This window comes from Gymnoscopelus braueri (assembly GCF_963280865.1).
Source record: "Gymnoscopelus braueri genome assembly, chromosome: 1".
NCBI lineage: Eukaryota > Metazoa > Chordata > Actinopteri > Myctophiformes > Myctophidae > Gymnoscopelus > Gymnoscopelus braueri.
In genome coordinates, this window is record NC_137603.1 from 65532809 (window position 1) to 65550632 (window position 17824).

The 17824-nt window shown below is 41.9% G+C and overlaps 1 protein-coding gene across 2 annotated transcripts in view; it reads left to right on the plus strand.

Moving 5' to 3' along the window:
• The window catches only part of LOC308073950 (limbic system-associated membrane protein-like), a 342986-nt gene that overhangs the window by 245474 nt on the left and 79688 nt on the right, over window positions 1–17824 (plus strand). The window lies entirely within an intron of this gene.

Genomic DNA, 17824 nt, shown 5'->3' on the forward strand with positions numbered 1-17824 from the left:
AGTACAATATTTACCTCTGAGATGTAGTGGAGAAGAAGCAAAAGTACTGGAATTTGGAAATACTCAAGTAAAGTAAAACAAAAATCTAAATTGTACCTAAGTACAGTACTTGAGTAAATGTACTTGGCTACTTTACACCACTGCCTGGTAGTCCCATCTGAATACAGACGTTGCATCATGCATCACTTTTTAAGGCTGTCGTATTAATTTAATGTATTAGATTTTTTATTATGTTGGTTTGTGGGAACTATAGGGATGTGCACTGTCTGTGACCCACCCCCATGAAACCTTCTTTACACAGACAGGATAAAATACCTAGGAGATCAACACAGAACACAGAGCTACTGCCACACTGTCACTGTCTCAGAGGCACAGTGCAGTTAAAGTAGCTGTAAGTGACATTATTGTGTTAACAAGCTAAAGCTCTAATATTGTGTAGTAATTGAGGATTTGTTCAGTAGCAGGGGTCTCCCGATCTCTCCAACTCTTTAGTAAACCAAAAATATATTTTGGGTTACACATTTCATCCAATAATACTCAGCTTGTGTTCAATTTCCAACTTTGTCTGCTCATTTTCATTGTTTCATCACCTGAAATTTCACTTGTTTATCCTGCATCCTGTATGAGTTCTATCCTCTGATTGGATGAAATCGGTATCCCAACCTAAAAAAATGGTTTCTGTTTACTAAAGAGATGGGGAGACCGTACTGAACAAACACTATATAGCAGTGATTGCTATGGATTATAGAGCTATTTAACACTTATTTAAACAAAAAAGATCACAGCACCTTTAAGCCATAATAGCATTCAGCTCTAGATGTGCTCTAGGCATAACACACATAGAATGCAACGATGGAATGACAAGCTACGTTGCAGTACACAACTGAGTTGTGATTTTGTAGAACACTGTCTTGTTACACAGTTGCAATCGAACACAAATTACTAATTTCTCATTAAAAAAAAATATATATTTTAAATTTGAGGAAATATTTTCTACGTTATCTTTGTCTTGCTATGAATTTATCTATCAAGACTATTAATAGGCAGCCTATTTATTTCCTAGGCTGGGGTTAGTGTGTAGATGAGCTGGTATTTCACTGCATAGACTATTCAGTCATGTTAAATGTAGACTGAAAGAACGAGCCCAATCGATGGTCTTGAAGGGCGGATCAAAACCCAATCTATGTCCCCGCCTCCCCCCTTTTTTGTTTTTTTCACGTCGCCATAGACCTTGTTAAAATCCTTAAGATTGAGCTGTGCACTGTCTGTTTACATCGCCCAGATCTCACTGAATCTACCAGTGAAAACCACGTGTCAAACGGACCTCCATGGTTGTAGTTAGAGCGGATTACGTTAACCCTCCAAGACCCGCAGTTGTAATATTACAACATTTGTATTTTATCAAAAACATGGTATAAATCATTTGTTTTCCTGTTATTCTTTCACCTAAACATCATCATTGGATCCTATTGTTTAGTCTTGCAATGTCATTGGCCGGGATATTTGCATATAAATACCCCCCACAGAGGCAGGAAAAGTCACAACTTGAAAATCCTTGAAGGAAGAACAATCTCTTTTTCACTGGACAGGATTTCTCACAAAAAAGTAAGTAAAATGTCTGCAATAATTTTTTTGGTGATCATTAGAATGTCTAGAACATGTACATATGATATTATTGGGAAAGATATCCCCCAAATGTAAATTAGAGCATGCTTTATACTTGTTGTTTTTTTACAACTCTGGGTCATAGTGGTAGCAAATAGCAATGCCACCTGTTCACCTGGCTAAGTGGAGTCTTATAGTTTTCACAATACATTTATACAATTATGTGTATTTTCCCCACATTGCATTACTATATATATATATATACCACAAATAACCACAAACATTACCAAAATGTTTTGCTAAAACATTATAGGCAATGAAATGTTATAACTTATAAGCTAAAGCAGTATATTTGTCTTCGAGTACAATTGGTTAAAACATACAAATTGGTATTCATTTATTCTGTTCTAATCAGGTGAACACTGCAGTCAAAACGCCAAAGAGGGGACGGCCATCTTCAGCTCAGAAGAGACAACTGGAAGATAGTCCAGACTGCAATCCACGCAAGGCACCATGTCAACATCGGCCATCAGATGTGCGCCAGGACCAAGTTGGACACCTCCCACGGAAGACAGAGAGGGGGCGCTGCAGGAATAGTGGCTGTTCAAGTTACACCAGCTTACTCTGCCACAAGTGTGGTGTTCGTCTGTGCATTTCAGGAGACCGAAACTGTTTCTGGGACTATCACTGCTAAAAAGCAAGTGATTGTAAATGGTGTTCAAATAGATGGATGAGAGGGGGTGCCCGTTTCATTTTGAGCAGGTGTGAATTGGTCTTCGGTGGAGGGCTGTTTGCATCACATTGTGACCAGTGTATATTGTAATTAGGTTTCTTTAGTACATTCATTGTACTGTTTTTCATTTTGTTCTTTTAATAAAATCAAAATTCTTAAAAAAAAAAAAAAAAAACAGTGATATGCGAGGAGAAAAAACTACAGGAAGAGAATTGAGTTTCAGTGTGCGCTTTAGAATGGGGGCCGACGTGATCGGCAAAACCGGATCCCAAATAATTCTGTTTCCGGTCTTCAAACCGGAACCGGAAATGGATAAAAAAAAATCCGAAAGTGCACCTGGGAAAAAATCAACGCGAATCGGCGGTTCGCGTAGATCTACGCGATTGGCACGCTGCGGCTTTAAATAGGTTCGCGTAGATCTACGCGATTGGCATTCAATGTGTTAAAAGGAGGAGTTCACCCAAAAAATTACTTATTTTCTATCAACCCCATGAAGCATTGAATTCAAGGATTTTTTTTGTTTTTGTCACATTCCTAAGCCAATAATTTGATGATAATAATAAAGATGCCAATGTATCCCATAGGAGACTCAAAGACTCTCCTTTGTGTCTCCTACCGGAGAGACTGCCGGTTGTCAATATTATTGGTTTAGGAATGCGATCAATGCGAGCAAAGTCGGGTCCGTATAGCCTGGTTTATTCGGTTCCTGGAACGCCAAGCCAGGCTGAAAAGGAGCGACTTTGTCGAGCTAGGCCTTGTCAAGCCAGGCTGTGTCGAGCCAGGATAATGAAGCCAGGCTTCACGTATTTCTATAAAAGACCATGAAAGTCGATAGCAGAATCCTTGAACTTGACCAATCACGGAGTCCAAAACCAGAGCAGCGTTCTTCTCTGTGGCTGAATAGCGGCACTGCAGCAGCTCATGAAATCATACAAGGAAGTAAAATGTATTTAAGCAAGAAAGGAAACGCGACCGCAATAAATAGATCCAGGGAGAAAGCGTGGCAAAGTATTGCAAGCACACACAGAGTGTCTGTGCACGGAGCACGCTGACGTCACCAAATTTAGAGTGACGCCCCTCTGCACTCTGATTGGTTAGGAGAGGGGGGGGGTTGACCGCGACGGGGGCCGTGACGGGATGAGCGGGGGGGACGGGACGGGACGAGACACACAATAAACTAGAAAAAGTGCTCCTCGGAGCACAGGTCTCCGCCAGGTCAGGTAGATTAATGTGGCCTCCTGGTGGCGCTATAATGGGTCAATGTGAAAAGGGTGCCATTTCTTCTTAGGCCTTGCACGGCAATCGGACACTGTGTTCATGATTTGAGGCATTTTGTTCCAAAAATGTGGTTTGCTAAATTAGACCTGCTGGTGGCGTTATAACAGGCCAATGTGAAAAGGGTGGCATTTCTTCCTCGGCCTAGTGGGAATGTGCGTGCAAAATTTCACGGAAGTCGCACACTGCGTTCATGATTTGAGGAATTTTGTTCAAAACTGACCTATCCTGCAAACTTTGGAAGCCGATGTTAGCCAAGTAGGATGAAATATCGGACACATCCATCTTGAAAACATGACAATAGAGATACTGTGTACCGATTTGCATGATTTTTGGACAGAATCTGAAGGAGTAAGAGCAAAAAATGTGTTTTACAAAACTCAGCCTCCTGGTGGCGCTCTAAAAGGCATATGTGAAAAATGCAGGGCAAATGTTTTTCCTTGGCCTTTAGGGAGTGTGCGTGCAAAGTTTCACGCAGCTCGATGAAGTTATAGCTAAAAACGTGAATCGGCCTGTTGAGGCCACCATGAGGCTGATTCTTCCTGGGCCAAGTGGGAATCTACGTGGAAAATTTCATGCAAATCGCATGCTGCGTTCATGATTTGAGGCATTTTGTTCGAAATGAACCAATCCTGCAAACTTTGGAAGCCAATTTTAGCCAATTAGGATGGAATATGAAAAATCAGACAGATCCGTGTTGATCACATGGCTATGGAGATAGTGTGTGCCGATTTGCGTGTTTTTTGGACAAAATCTGTAGGAGTAATATAAAAAAATCGGTTTAGCAAAAGTCGGCCTCATGGTGGCGCTATGGCAGGCTAATCTGAAAAATGTGGGGCAGAGGTTCTGCTGTGGCATCCAGGGAGTGTGTGTGTGCAGTTTCACAGCGACCGGGTCAACGGTGGCGGAGATTAGCTGGTCACAGACAGAAGGACGGACCCACACACACACACACACACACACACAGACGGACGGACGGACAGGGGGTGTTGCGAACATTCAGGGCATACTTGCCAGCATTGGCCTATATATGGAGATCCCCATAATGTAGACGATCGACCTACGAGGTCGTCATAGAGACCCAAGACGTGTCATAGATACGGGGTCTGACATCAGTGAACCCTTCCCAGAAACTCCAGGCAGCTCCATATGAGGAGATGTCTGACACTATCTGACATCACCACAGTGATGTCAGGGGTTACCCACAGAAGGATAAAACACGCTGGATGTCATGGCTGAAACCAGACTCTCTCATCATCGGCACTAGACCCAGTCTTAACCCTTCCAGAGTGGCCAACATCGACCCAAGCAGGATTAGCTCATCAGACAACCCAGTGTACTCAGCAACGCTCGAAGATCATCTTGACCCTACACAGAGTACCAGGACGACTGGCTGGCCGTACAAACCAGCTAGGCCTCTCAGTGACTCTTGAGCCCGGTTCTAAACAATCAGCCGATTATCAGTGTTTCAGGGGGCAAAACATACTCTCTCGCCATGCCTTTCGGCCTGGCGGAGACAATAACCCCACATTTGCAAGACCACTTTGGTAGAGGTTTGGGTTGTGTAGTTACCTTGCCATCATGATGTAACTCCAAAGGTGGACAAGAAATAAACTAGAAAATGTGCTCCTCGGAGCACAAGTCTCCGCCAGCAGACCCGTGCTATTTTAATAGCACGGGTCGTCTTGGTAGAATGCGCGTGGTTTTTGGTGTTCTGCAGGGGCGACTGAATATGTAGTGTCTGCATCTAAAAGATGTTCTTCTTGAAGCAATGTGTCATATGGGAGTCGTCGTAATTGACTGGTTTGTTCAAATGCTTGTCTGTCTTCTTCATCTTCATTGTCTTGAACAGTTTCAGCAGTTGATTGGTGTGTTTGATCTATGTCAGTTTTCTCTAGTGCTACATAATGTATTTGATCAAGGCGGCCAATTGTTACAGTATTAAGACTTCGGCCTTGTTGTGGGATCAATTCAACTCTATAGTCCTCTTCTGTGTTACTGTTGTAGATGAGTATGCTTTCTTAGCTTTGGCCTTCTGCGCCTTTGCTTGACCAATGTTAGGTGTTCTCAAGAGGGACACACACACGCACGGACGGGTGATTTGTACTGGAAGGTACTGTTCCAATCAAGACTGATTGATCCTGTCTTACCTCACTTCAAAAGACATAAATGGCCTTTTGAAGTGACACACCTATTTATAGGATTTGATTTCGTCATGCGTCCCTCTAGCCAATCAAAGGCATTGGTGTCAACATATTGACACGTGTCACGTGGAGCTTGACCAATGTTAGCTTGGCTAGGGGCCATGCTAACACACGGCGGGACGAAGCGAAAACATACTCTTAATTTCATTCCTTCTCTCTGTTTCTTAGCTTTGGCCTTCTGCGCCTTTGCGTCTTCATCAGGTTTCAGATGCTCATTTGCTGCTTCTTTAGTTTGCATAATGGGAGTTAGTTACATTGTGTGATCTCAGCCTCCTATTTATATATTTATATTACATATTGTGATGTCACGTAAAACTGACCAATGTTAGGTGTTCTCAGAGGAACACAGACACACGCACGGACGGGTGATTTGTACTGCAAGGTACTGTTGGTAGAATGTGCGTGGTTTTTGGTGTTCTGCAGGGGCGACTGAATATGTAGTGTTTGCATCTAAAGAATGTTCTTCTTGAAGCAATGTGTCATATGGGAGTGGTCGTAATTGACTGGTTTGTTCAAATACTTGTCTGTCTTCTTCATCTTCATTGTTGTCTTGAACAGTTTCAGCAGTTGATTGGTGTGTTTGATCTATGTCAGTTTTCTCTAGTGCTACATAATGTATTTGATCAAGGTGGCCAATTGTTACAGTATTAAGACTTCGGCCTTGTTGTTGTGGGATCAATTCAACTCTATAGTCCTCTTCTGTGTTACTGTTGTAGATGAGTATGCTTTCTTAGCTTTGGCCTTCTGCACCTTTGCTTGACCAATGTTAGGTGTTCTCAGAGGGACAAACACACGCACGGACGGGTGATTTGGACTGGAAGGTACTGTTCCAATCAAGACTGATTGATCCTGTCTTACCTCACTTCAAAAACGTAAACGGCTTTTTGAAGTGACACACCTATTTATAGGATTTTATTTCGTCATGCGTCCCTCTAGCCAATCAAAGGCATTGGTGTCAACATATTGACACGTGTCACGTGGAGCTTGACCAATGTTAGCTTGGCTAACAATGTTTGCTCACACACGGCGGGACGAAGCGAAAACATACTCTCCACCTACGGCGGAGACAAAAATCACACCCTGTGTGAAGTGGGCGGTGTCTTGCTAGCTAATCACAATACTGAATGGAGTCAACCAATCATGTACAAAAAATAAATACATTTATTGAAACACTCTTTATGATGGAAGAAACCATAACTTAAAAAAAACAAATTTATGTTTTTTTTAAAGTTATGGTTTCTTATATAGGGCTATGCACATGTGTCATGTGACACTGGCCAATCACAGTCCTGAATAGACTGTGATTGGCCAATCACGGTGCAGGGTTAGGGGGGGTACATTTTTGGCCAATCACAGCGCAGGATTTGTTGTACAAATATCCAAACCTCACTTATAGGGGCGGTTTCACCGCCCAAAAATAATTTCTCCATTGACTAGAAATTCATAATTTAAAATATGCTCCTCATTGACTTACAAAGAGGCTCCTTTAAACCCGTAACTAATAATATATATATATATATATATATATATATATATATATATATATATATATATATATATATATATATATATATATATGTGTCAGACATTTTTTATAATATATTTTTTTAAATGGTAATATATTATCAAACATCTAACAACAAGATGAACTATAGTGTTAACTATAACAGAGTGACAATTACATATCACATGAGTCATTGTGAAACAATTATGATTATGATTCATGGTCCCACACTGTTTCAGTAATATAATTAATTTGATTATATCTTATTGTATTTATTTCATTTTATTTGAATGCAGGGTCATTAAAAGAGTCCATATACAAACACATGTTTTGAATTAACTGTGGAAAAACTTGAAGAACAAGGCACTGGATTAAGTAAGCTTGGCTGTTAGCCTGCTCCTGACCAGGCTAACTTCACAGCTAAATTGCCATGGTAACTAAGGTAGGCTTGCTTAAATTGTCTTTCGTGGAATCGGGTCATGGCTAAACTTAGCCAGGGTGAACTGGCTAAACTAATCTTCAAGATAATTCAGCTTTCTAGGAACCGATTCAGCCCTAATCCTGGCTAAATTAAGCCAGGATAGGGGTTAAAGCCAGGCTTTAGCTCTAATTCACCTTTTGAGGAACAGGCCCCAGGGCCTCTGGCTCTCTAGGCGGGCTCACTAACCACTCAGCTATGGCCGCCCCTAACTAAATTATAATGGCCAGATTGAATTTAATCCAAAACCCGTGGCAACAGATCAATACTGATTTGAATCAGCTGACCAAGCGCTGAAATGTCCCTGAAGAAAAGAAAGGTAAGAGTAAATAAATGTAAAACGGGAGAAAGAAAGCAGGCTGGTATAAATGGAGATATATATACCATGTACTGTACATATACATACTGTATATTGACACATTTCTAGAAGGCTCTCCACATGTGGCACAAAGCCAATTTCCCTGTATGGACGCTTGTGATGAAACGATAGGGAACAAAAACACTTATGCGCACGCACGCACGCACGCACGCACGCACGCACGCACGCGCACGCACGCACGCGCACGCACACGCACACGCACACGCACACACACACACACGTGCTCTTTGCTCACAGCATCTCAGCAGTCTGAGCTGCAGTAGGAGGAGAGTTGACCTTTCAACAATCATCATGGGACAATCTGAACCTTTCAGAGGTTCCTCTGAATCCATCTTTACATTTCCAGCTCCCCTCACCTCCCTGCCTCCTCACCTCCCTGCCTCCTCTCCTCTCCTCTCCTCTCCTCTCCTGCACCCTGACCTACAGCTCCTAGTACTATGCGCATAAAAAAGGTGAAAGGATTTTCAACTTGCACTGCACAGTGCAGAGTCGCACCGCTCCTTCCAATTTTGATGCTGGTGTTGTTGAGATCAAGGAGCATACATACCACTGTGGTATTACCCATCATTCTGAGCAGTAACCCTGGCGGTAGAAGAGATAAGAGAATACAATACAACCTCACTGATTTACCTGCTGCCTTTGAACTACAACCCCCCAAGGAACCCATTCCTCTAGGTTTTTAATGAAAGCAACAACCCACCCTTCCTCCTTTTCTCCCTCGGTTCACCAAGCCAACGCTGCTCGGACCAAAGTCTCTGAAAAATGTAATATACATAAAAAAGGCCAGACAACTCTTTTATACGTGGTGAGGAGGTGCCCTTGTCCATGTAACACATTGACTGCCAGAATTAAAACATAGTTTTTCGTCCCCTTGCCAACAAAACGAGCGATTTCACTGTACCTTTGAAAATTCATGGAATATTCTCCGTGACCGGCGTCCCCAGGGAGATCGGCTCATTACATGCACAGGGCTGTCGTAGTATAGGGGAAAAAATAATATCCGCTCGTCGTAATCCATTGCGTAGCTGCGGCCATTTCAATGAAGCTTGTTTTTGCCATAAAGCAAGAGGAACGGAGATAAAGCGATTTTCCCTCAAGTAAAGACGTCAATTCCGGGTCTGACGTCATCAGGCAGCGAAAGCATCATTCATAGGATAGATCACAGCGCCCTCTGGCGTAATCACTGAAAACATGTTTTTTTTTTAAAAGGGCGTAATTATATGCCCTTGGCAGGCAATGTGTTAACACATTGATTGCCAAGATATTGAACATAGTTTTTTATCCCCTTGCCAGCGTAATTACCTCAATCCGATGATATTTGAAACGCTGTGGAAGCGACATCGTGTCCCAAAAACACAAACAAAATAGTCCCCGTAGGTTAGTGGAGGGATCTGTGTATCCATAAGAACGACAACAGTCCAACCGCGATCCGCAATTTTGGGGCTTCAGCCCGCTGAAAACTGGTGGTTTTCAATGCAAAAAAAAGAAACTGAGTTACAGTTGTTTTTCTGAAAATCCCAAACAGGATGGCTTCCTGTTTTTTTGGAAATACGTCACATCCGATTACTTCTTCTCTGAGTGACGATCGATCATTCCAAAGCTAAAACCCCTAGGTTTTCTTTGCTTGCTTTTTTAATAGTTTTTTTTAGACTGATTTTTAAAGATTGTTTTATGCAAATGTTTTTATTCTACACTGTAGCACTTTAGGTTTGTTTCTGTAGGTTTGTTTCAAATGTAAAGTGCAATACAAATAAAATGTATTTATTATTATTTACAGGTCCAGATCATGGCCCACAGAGGGGAGGGGATGACTTGATTGACAAGCTACACAACCAATAGCATTCATTCCCTGCTCCCGCTCTTGATTGACAAGCTACCCAACCGATAGCACTAATTTCCGGTTGCTTAGATATGGCACGATATGAAGCGATATAGAAAGATGGCGGATTTGAAATCGTTGACAAATAGGCTTCATTTACGGTCTGTAGAAACCAATGGCCTCACTCCATTCTTTTTACAGTGTATGAATTTAAAAGCATCGACAGACTGTGGAGCTCTTAGCTGGTCTGGGAGTGAGTTCCACAGTAGAGGGGCAGCTGAGCAGAAGGCTCATACACGCACGCTGCTGCGCCCACCGGATGGGGGAAAAGAATAGTTACTCCCCTGCGCGTGGAGGTGTTAGGCTGGACCGGTGCTGAGAAGCCAAATGTGCCGGGGACCCAAAGGAAAAGACACAGAGACAGAAATAAGGTTAAAAGGAAATTATATTAACACAAGTTACGTCTGGGGAAGTCAGTTGGGAGCGTGAGGGGAGATCCTGAGGAGGGTGAGAGGTTCTGTAAATCCAGGGAGAGGGGTGGAAGGAGTGGTGGTGGAGCTGGGAGACACTGGGTTGAGGAGGAGGGAGCCTGGAACAAAACAGAGAGCAAGGTCAGCATGACAAAACACATATCTACAATAATGAAGTTCTCTATAGCACACTGGAGACACAGTATTCAACAGCCAGTTACACCGACCACATAGACAATATTCAAGCGCTGGGTGTCGGTTCTCAGTGGCTTATATTGGCCAGCTCCTGTTGATGGAGATGTGGAGCAGCTGGGCTGATTGGGACCAGCCACACCTGAGCTGGCTGCTGGCTGAGGGAGACGCCCGGCCCTTGCCCTTATTAGTCCATGAGCCAGACAAGATTTCATTATCGAAAGAGTGGGCAAAACCATACCTATATTAAATTGTTCATAGGGTCAATACGAGTAAATAAATATATGATAACCTCTCCACAGGAGCAGCTTTTTCATGGTTATCACACATTTTGTTATTTTCCCCATACGTACATGACAGGTGAAAAAATTACAACATTTTAAAAAGAGTTATCATAATGAAACTTCCTGAGTTGATTACTTACATGAAGACAATGATTTATCGAATTACAAGTTTTCTGAAATTGTATATTTAAATATGCAAATTAGGCATTACGAAAATATGCCCGAATTTGTATAACTTTCCAAAATCAACATTGGAACATTGGACAAAGCCAGAGTGAACATTCTTATTTCATTTTGTTAAGATGTTGGAGTCAAAGGTTTTTAACAAGGGAATATTCAATATCTGGCTCAATTGTGGGGCTCTGGCTCATGGACTAAATGCCTAATTTGCATATTTAAATATACAATTTCAGAAAACTTGTAATACGATAAATCATTGTCTTCATGCAAGTAATCAACTCAGGAAGTTTCATTATGATAACTATTTTTTAAATTTTGTCATTTTTTCACCTGTCATGTATGTATGGGGAAAATAACAAAATGTGTGATAACTATGAAAAAGCTGCTCCTGTGGAAAGGTTATCATATATTTATTTATTCGTATTGACCCTACGAACAATTTAATATAGGTTTGGTTTTGCCCACTCTTTCGATAATCATTGCTCAATTTTGGGGCTCTGGCTCATGGACTATATATGTTGTGCAGGGGAAGGACCAGGAATGTTGGTGGCTGTGGCTTGAGCAGTTCCTTAAGGGCTTTGCCGTGGATGCATTGGTGGGTGTTGAAGATAGAAGTGGAAAATGAAATGTAATGTTTGTAGTGGATAAAATTCATATAACAGTCATTGTGGTATGGATTAATTGAATGTATTAGTAGATGCAACAATCATCACCTGTTCTTCCTTGTTAAACTCCTCTCCCTAACAAAGTCTTTAAGAAACAGTCGACTCATGCTAACCTATTTCAAACGTGCCGACTATGTGCGAGTCAGTTATAGAATAAAGCCCATTTAAGGAATGACCATCTGTTGTTATACCTCTGTGTACCATCCTGCCAAGTATAAATATGTGGAAGACATTGGTGTTGGGGAGTGATGGGGGAAGCCCTGGAGGGAGACACTAGTCTCTCTCTGCTGTGATGAGATCTACAATAAAGTGGAGTTTGGTTCCTGACAACTGAGTCCTGCATCTTCCTGATCTGTTTAATTTACATAAAGTAACATGTAAAAGCTGCCATTACAATTGGCGCTGTGAGCAGGGTGGATGCTTTGCTGTTATAGCAAACACTCCACTTAGAATCTTAAGAAGATGGGAGCAAAACCGAGCAGAAAGAAAATGCAGCGACAACTCGACGACCAACAGAAGGCCTTGGAAGATCAACGTGACAAAGCGAAGAGAATGCAACAACAACTCAATGACCAGCGTGACAAAGCTAAGAGGGCCGCAACGCTACAGCAAGAACAACTCAACGACCAACGGAAAGAAGTGACATTACTGCGAGAACACCTTGACAGAACTATGGTGACATTAGCAGATCTACAAGCCAATACTTCTCCTGATGACTACAATGTGAGGCAGAAGGAGCCAAACTGCAGGAGAGACACACAACTGACTGCTACTACACCCAAGGAACACGCAGATGTCACAGCGACGCTCTGTCCAAGTAACCTATTCCCATTAATTCCATATCCAAACCCTCATCCCCGTCCGGGGGCTGGAGCACAGCAAGCAGAGATAGATGCGTACTCTGCAACAGTACATGTTCAGCGAAACTGGACACCTGATGAATTCAATGACATTGTGAAGGACCTTCCAGACCCCATAATTGACGCGGTACGTTGGTGTACGGCTGTGTTAGATTTGATCGAGATGTATGGGCCATCGACAAGAGAGCTGGAATCAGTATTTCGCAAAGTTTTTGGATTAAGGTGGCTACGTCTCAGGGGAAACTTTGATGTGACTGGAGAAAGAGATGACATCATCACTGGACAGCTGCAGAATCGAGATGGTCTTTTTGACAGGGTGAAAGCAGCTTTTCCAGCACACACTGATTGGCCGAAAATTCACAGCACTAAGCAATGGGCTGATGAAACCTGTGACACCTACAGAAATAGAATGGAGGACTGCTTTCAGAAGCATTGTGGTGTGACACTAGACAACCCGGCTTACAGTGACTTGTTAAAAACTGCCGTGATCAATGGCTTGCGCCCGTCCATCCATAACCGGGTTATGACTTCCTGTATTGGATGGGAAAGTCAGAACCTCACTGAGGTGTGGGGACATGCACTGCACGCTGAGAGGCACATGCTCTCACAAGAAGACGGGAGGAAGAAGAAATTGGAAAGAGCACAGTTGATGTTCTATGAGAACCACCGGCAACAACCACAGGGAGAACAACAGCGGCAACAACAAAATCAGGAGTCACATAGGAAGAAAAGGAGCCGTGAATGGAGGCAAAGAAGAGGAGGAAACAGTGAGCCATATGACATAGCGGTCTTATGTCATTACTGTGCCTCAGATGACCACATGGAGAGGGAGTGTCCTGTCGAAAGGAGGGCATGGCTGCACCAGCAGCACCCAGACCAGGATCACGAACAATATGGTGCAGGGTCTGTTCCATGCAACTATGGGCCAGGTGGAAATGCTGTGGCCAACTATCCAGAACGGGGTGGACCACATCCACTGCCTTGCCCCACGTCGGGCTCCACGGACTCCTTGGCAAGATGGACCAGGTGACAATGTTAATACAACAGGCACCAATCTACTACATGCGGAGCAGGCCACACACATAAAAGGTTCATGTCCTGAGTTAAAACGGTTTAATTTACTTTGCAAGTTCTATTCATTGTCATACTAAAAATAGGGTGAGAGTGATAAAATGAATTCGTTTGAGATAACCTCCTTAAAAAATTGCAGTACAGTCCGATCCAAAATTGAGAATTATATTCTACTGATTAATGTAAGAACAATATTGTTTAATGGTGCAGGTAATATGCCTAAAAGAAAAGACAATAATGTCTTAGAACTTGAGTAAGTCAGTATTGTAATCTATTTCCACACACATGATATAGTTCACTCATCAGTCTGGTTCCCCCACTTTCTTTCCTCTCCCCAGAATAGCTGACAGGGGGGAAGGGGGGTGGCAGGTGATAGGGGCCGTGTGTGTCTGTGTGTGAGTGAGATAGACCAAACACTGAAACAGGAATACATTTGAGTTTTAAAATATATCAAAGTAATTATAAAAAATGTAGTGTTTCAAGGCGCTCAATCAATAATGTGAAACGGGTAATTTAAAACATATTTTATTTGTCTCCAGTCAACTTATTCTGCTCTTGCTAGATACATGTTAAGTAAAACTCGGATTAAAATAAACACACCACGTGTAGACACAGAATTCTATATTTTTTATTCCATGTAGCGAAATGCCCGAGTGATGAAAATTCCATGGTGTGTTGATAGTGCCATACTGTGATGAAAAATCCATTCGGTTGCAAATTCCACGTGTTGATATAATTTAAAATAAAAGAACTAAAAGAATAATCCGTAGGCTAGAACTTTAGGGGTTATCAAGCAAATTGTTACAGCAATTTTTGAGTGATTGATGGAGATAGTATAAAGACAGGTTAAACTGTACCTCGGTTGAGTATTACATTTTACTGTATAGCAAAAAGTTTGTGTGCAGCTTTCCGGATCATGGGGACGGCCGATGGTTTCTGCAGAACAATTGGTCAGTCCATTATTCCCTGAAAGTTATTCACAAACTATGGGGGGTAAGGGAACATTTATTTCCGTCCATTATTTCCGACCATTGGTCAACGGTCAGTCCATTATTCCGTGAACGTTACTCACAAACTTTGGGGGGTAAGGGAACACTTTTATTAAGGGAACGTTTTTATTTAAATTGTATTAAATTAAATTAAATTAATTTTCGATTGAGGACTTTTATGTTAACAAGATCATATGGAGTCTAAGACAGAGACCGGTGACAGGCCGAGATAGTTCTATTTTTCAAAGGATCAATTACCTGAACTGATGGGTACATTTAGGTCTTAACTAGCTACTAAATAGGTAATACAATAAAGCTAGGAGGTTTGTAGTGTGGAACTACACCACCATAATAGTATTTAAAAGAAGCAATGGCAATCTTTCCCAAAAATGGCAGATCTACAAGCTGCAGATCAGATATAACATTTCCAAAAAATTGTATAAATCTACAAGCTGCATCAGTTGTTTAACAAATGTCAAAGAGCATAGCATTATCAAAGATACAGTATGCCAAAAGGTCCTATGATTTGTAAATACATAAGTGAAGTGTGGGGAAAAATTGTTATTGGTGTTGACTTTCTCTGTAACCATTACTGTAGAATTGTTGAATACACTGTTTGAGGATACGTGACCAGTAGCATATGCGCAATGCTTGCTTGTCACTGCCATCACACGTGTATCTAACAATACAGTTTTGTTTTGAATATTTGTACATGATTGTATCCCATTGAATTAGCATAATGTCCTGTCATTCTATGAATTTTCTCTATTTTTATAGGACATAAATACTTTATATTTATGCCCTAAGGGCTGGAATGTAGTGGATAAAATTCATATAACAGTCATTGTGGTATGGATTAATTGAATGTATTAGTAGATGCAACAATCATCACCTGTTCTTCCTTGTTAAACTCCTCTCCCTAACAAAGTCTTTAAGAAACAGTCGACTCATGCTAACCTATTTCAAACGTGCTGACTATGTGCGAGTCAGTTATAGAATAAAGCCCATTTAAGGAATGACCATCTGTTGTTATACCTCTGTGTACCATCCTGCCAAGTATAAATATGTGGAAGACATTGGTGTTGGGGAGTGATGGGGGAAGCCCTGGAGGGAGACACTAGTCTCTCTCTGCTGTGATGAGATCTACAATAAAGTGGAGTTTGGTTCCTGACAACTGAGTCCTGCATCTTCCTGATCTGTTTAATTTACATAAAGTAACATGTAAAAGCTGCCATTACATGTTTAAAGCACTCTAGGACACTTCATGGACAATAGGACAGTGACCATTGTCATCCCAGTGTCATCCCTAATTAGTGGGATTGAGCCCATCTGTGCCAGAGACCAGGCTATCTGTGCTTATTAGGCAGACAGAAACACCTGCCTTAAGGATCTGATTTGAATTGTTTGAAGATGACATGCCAACCCATTGTTCCACCTCCCCTTTCCCCTGATTTTAGTATTGTTAAACCGTATAGGAAATACATTTATTTTAATTGCATACTAAGAAGTTTGTCCGACTCTGATGATATCCACGCAACAGTGGGTGTTAACAGGGAGATTTTGTATTTTATCCGGGAGGAGATGGGAAGCCAGTGCAGTGAGTCGAGAATGGGTGTGATGTGCTCGTATTTACACACTCTCATCAGGATCCTAGCAGCGCTGTTCTTTGATGTGGGCCTCATACTGTAGTTGGAGCCTTTGAAGGCTCTTGCTTGGGATCCCGATGAGAAGTGCGCTACAGTAGTCAAGCCTGGAGGAGACGAAGGCGTGGACTAGCTTTTCAGCGTCAGACTGGAATTTTTCGGAGAGGTTATTGCTGTGTAGGTGGTCTTGCAGCCTTGGAGATGAATAGGAGGTTGGAGATGGACCTGTAGTTGGCATGGACATCCGGGTCTAGGGTGGGTCAAGCAGAAATCTGTTGCTGAAACCGTCGCTGTAGGCTGGAAGCCTTGTGTCCTTGTGCCAATGGATCCAATGTAGTTATTATTTATTCACAAGTTCTTGTTAATACTTTTAATTGGTTCAATGTTCATAAAACCCACAGACACATTTATCCACTTTCACTTTGTTCTATGTTTGTGTACCTCAATGTGGGCTCTATTCCCTCGCTCTTCTCAAAGCTTTGCCTGAAGTCTTGATCACACACTGTGTGACACACAGTACAATCTTTGGTAACACTTGATAATAACTATTAATTTTAACTAGTTAATAGATCATTCATAAACTGTTAGTTAATGAGTTATTACTGACTTGATACGTATTTGTTAATAGTTAACACAATGAAGTCTGAGACTCGTGGTTGAAAACGTCAAGATCATTACCCATCCCCATATCATAAACGTATACTGTGCACATGTATTTTAACAAAACATGCGGTGCACCTTGTGCATGTCAGGACGTATTTCAAACTGCAGCACACATCCTCACAGCATCTGCTGTCCAACAAAATGTTGGGCACATCGTCTGTTGGTTGTCTAATGGCTCTCTAGTGTGCGTGCGAGCATCTGTGTGTGCGTGTGCGTGCGCGTGTGCGTGTGCGTGCGTGCGTGCGTGCGTGCGTGCGTGCGTGCGTGCGTGCGTGCGTGCGTGCGTGCGTGCCGGCAGATGTTTGGTACATGGTGTTTACAGGGACCATATGGTCGTGACTCGCTGACAGTGCTTTACATACCATAACACTTCCCATAACGCAGCATATGTCCACTTGGACATGGTTTTAATAGAGGTCTTCATTTAATTATCCCATGGGAGCTTTGGGGAGCAAGTTTGCAGGAATACATCATATTTCATATTCATACTGAGGAGATATCTATCTATCTATCTATTAGGGATGTGAAACAACTCATATTTTTTTGCGAGTCGACGTGTCAAGGGCAATAATCGATGTGTCGATTGATTTTTCTTTAATTTATTTGTTTATTTATTTTTCTGCGCAGCAGTTAATTGGAGAGCCAAATTGAGCTTTCCTTTAAGTGACACAACTTCTGCAGCTGCACCCATCATGTTTAGAATTTGCATCTAAGCCCTAATGATAATAAAAATGAGACTTTATTTTGTAAACATGTGTTTTTTAAACACAGAACACTTGTTTAATCCGTAGGCTACAGCAGCCTAACTAA